The sequence below is a fragment of the Condylura cristata genome, unplaced genomic scaffold (genome assembly GCF_000260355.1).
Source record: "Condylura cristata isolate star-nosed mole 26May11 unplaced genomic scaffold, ConCri1.0 scaffold00014, whole genome shotgun sequence".
Lineage (NCBI taxonomy): Eukaryota > Metazoa > Chordata > Mammalia > Eulipotyphla > Talpidae > Condylura > Condylura cristata.
This window is the reverse complement of record NW_004567115.1, coordinates 11,752,012-11,755,908: the sequence shown is the minus strand read 5'-3', so window position 1 is coordinate 11,755,908 and position 3,897 is coordinate 11,752,012.

Here is a 3,897-nt window from a genome sequence, read left to right as displayed (position 1 = left end):
AGACCTCTCCTGACCCGCCCGCTGCTCCCCTCAGCAGTGTACTTCGTCAGTCAGCCTGTTCTACTCCCCACTCTGTCTCTGGGGAATCCTCTCACTGCCCGTGCACCTCTGGCCTGTACCCCAGTTCTGTATGCATAAATAAACAAGTCTTTAAAAAAAATGTGCTGACTTGCAGGGAGTTTATGTGGTACACTTTTTGTAAGGTAATAGTTTAAGAGTCAAACCTAGATTTGTATCAAGTCCTTTGCTTCCCTCCCTCTCAAAAGAAAAATATATTCCTCAGATGACATGTTTTTGTGCTTTTATACTTTTGTACCTGTTCATAAATAACATCGTACTTATTTGTTGTTGTTGTTTTTTTTTTAATTCACATAAGTAGCATACGTTCCATACCCTTGAGAGACTTGACTTTCTGACTCAACATCATTTTTGTGGTTTATGCATTTGGATAGTTTCATCCATTTTAAAGACTTACTGTATTCTAACATATGGTTAAAATGCTCTTTACCCATTGATATTCTTATTGACTACTGGATTTTTTTAAATTATCAACATAATTTTTTTTCACAAATACTAGGTCAATGAACACTTTTGGGTACATCTTATACATACATAGAATTTTCTAGAATATATGACTTCCTGCATGCAGTGTTTGCCCCTCTTCAGATGTAGTAGACCTTGTTGAATTGCTCTTGGGTGCAGTTTTATTCTTTGACACTCCTGCCAACAGTGGATGGAAATTCCTGTTAGTGGTGTCCACTGATGTGTCATGGTTTGATTCATGAGGTTTGTCTGTTTTTTATTGTGAGTCCCTCTTCATCAAGGATGTTAGTAGAATTCTATGTGCCCTGGATTTTGAAAGGGCTCCTGCTGAGAAGTTTTATAATTGCTTTTGCCTGAGCCTATCCCACTTCAATGGTCTTTGACCAGGTTTATGATAAATTTTCAAGTTGGATATCCCAGAACAGACAGGTAGTATAAATTTGGATCACATACATCTATGAAGTTCAGGTTTGTGGATTAGTTTTCTCAAATGAATTTTTGCCTTTGTGCCTAAGGCTCTGGACAAATGATAGATTTCCTTTGGCTGATGAGTACAACTTTCCAGTCCACATTTGCCAACCAAGCAGCTCTTTCACTTTCCAGGCTTGACATTGGGCTCTACCTCCTCCATTATAACTAATTCTATCTGGACACTACAAATCCAGGCTGAAGTTTCATGTGGAACCAAAGCCCGTGAGTCCTCTTGGCAGTGGCTCTTCCTTGCCTATCCACACACAATAGCTTTTATTCTTTCTTTGCCCCTCTACCTGACTCTTCCAATTTTAGGGGAAAAGTTTCATAAAAATTATATTTTCTAAATGGTCAACATCACTTGTAATAAGGGAAATGCAAATCAAAACCACAACGAGATATCATCTCACACCAGTGAGAATGGCACAGATTTAAAAAAACTAACAACAAATGTTGGTGAGGATGCAGTGAAAAAGGAACTCTCCTACATTGCTGGTGGAAATGTAAACTGTCACAAACACTATGGAAACCAGTTTGGAGGTTCCTCAAACTGCTAAACATGGAGCTTCCGTGTGATCTAGCAATCCCACTTCTAGGGATCTACACAAAACATTAATCCAAAAGGACACCTGCACCCCCTGTTTATTGCTGTTCTATTCACAATAGGGAAGATGTGGAATCAGCACAAACATCCAAAAATAGATGACTGGATCAAGAAGATTTGGTGCATATACACAATGGAATATTACTCAGCAATCAAAAAAGATAAACTCATGCTTTTTGCAGCAATATGGATGGAGCTGGAAGGGAGCATATTTAGTGAAATAAGTAGAAAGAAAAATAAAAATATTGGATGGTTTCACTCATAGTAGGAGCATAAGGGATCTAGGGGATAAAAGCAATTGTAATAAAGCAAAAATGAAAATTAATGAACAACTATAAACCAGAGACATTCTACAAGGGTAGAGAAGGGAATAGGATCGAAACTGGGGCAGGAAAAGAGCACAAAATGATGATGATGGCACATGGGTGAATTGGTGGTGGGAAATCCACGGGGACTACAACCAAGATGAAAAATGTACAAAATTAGAATGATGCAAAAAACTAAAGAAATATATTAAAAGGAAAAATATATTTTCTCTTTTATCCAGCATTTCTATTGTGTTTGAAGTTAGAGGCAAATTATCATCTCCATTAACTGAGAGTCCTCTAAAGTGATTAAGGTCACTTTTACTTTAAAATTACACAATGTTAATTAAGTAGTCTGTAAAAGACAAGAAAAGAGGAGATACGTTATGTAGCATGATCTAAAGAACCATATAGACCTTAATATAAATAACACCCAGTTCCCCTGCATATTCCAGTCCTGTCATCTGTTGCTTAACTTGACTCTATTCAGCCATTCGTTGCAAACCCATTTTTAGGTCAGACACCTCCCCAGGGTAGGCATATGATTCTTCTGTCTTTGGAAATACAGAGATGCTGCAGAGCAAAAGCAAACAGTTTGAGTTCAATCACCCACCTGCCTTCAACACATATGCTTGCCCTAGCAGGAATGATCAATGAATAGGGAAACTATTCAAATCCCTTCACATGGGGGCTTATTTTCTCCTGCAAACAAAATTAATCTAATTTCAATGTGCTGCCACAACTAACTTCCTTCTCTATCTATTGCTGACTCCTTGATTTTACCAAAATGAAGCTTAAAAGCATGGAGCCTGATGTACAAAGTTTCTTCTGTGAGGGTCTTAGTCTACTGGCTTATTCTGATTCTTGTCTTTCCTTTTGCATTTGTAAGTTCATATGCCTGTAATTTCTCTAACTATAAGCCCTTTCACTGTAGTACTACCTCTATTTACCCCATCCCACCAAATACAGTGGCTGGTATACATAAGTACTCAATAAATTTCTCTTGGATATATCAACGCCAACCAGATGCCATCGTTCTGGAGATTGGCTTTCTAACTCTTCCTCATAGGATACTGTTGGACCCGACCCTTCTTCTCATTATTCAATGAGCTGTGTTCAACAGCTGCCTGAGATTTCTCTTTTAAAGACATCTGATATAGTACAGAGATCTTTCACAATATAAATGAAGTTTCTATGGCTTCTACTGGGGGAAAATTATAACAAATTTGTGAAGGGACTCTCTCTTTCACTATAAGAGAAGTTCACCTCTGTGTAAGGAGACCAAATCAGGGGAAGAACCACATTGAAGTTGTGGTGGAAGGACTGGCCAGCATAGCTGTGGTGGACTCGGGGATACAGTGTTTTAGAGACAAATTCAAATTATGAAGCAGACAGCTTAAAATACTTACAGGCTTTGTCTGGTCAACTGTCTTCTCAAATAGAACTTAATAAAATAATGCAAAACAAGTGTGGGTGGAAATATGAACAATATTATTTCAATGATCTAATGAAAAATTTTTAATTGAAATATAAATATCAAAATAATCATGAAATGACATTTAAACTACTTGTTTAAATTGTTGTTTTATTCCCCCTGGAGGAAATATATGCTGTCACTAAAAACTATGGTTGCATAGCACCAAGAAAATGTCTAATGCTGAATGAGTGTTAAGTAAAAAATAAAGAAAATTTTGTTTCACAGTTGTATTACAAAAATATTTTTTAAGTGGTGCTTAGCAGAAACACTAGCAGGAAATAATGCCAACCTATTGACAGTATTCTGTAATGTTGAGTTTTTGGTCCTCTTACTTTCGTTTTACAACTTTTTTGTGTGTTCTTTTCCCTTTCTAGTGGGCTACATTACACATAAATGTTCAAGCTTTTTAATTTTTTTTAAAGATTTATTTATTTATTCATACAGAACTGGGGTACAGGCCAGAGATGTGGAGGGTGAGAGGATTCACCAGAGACAGA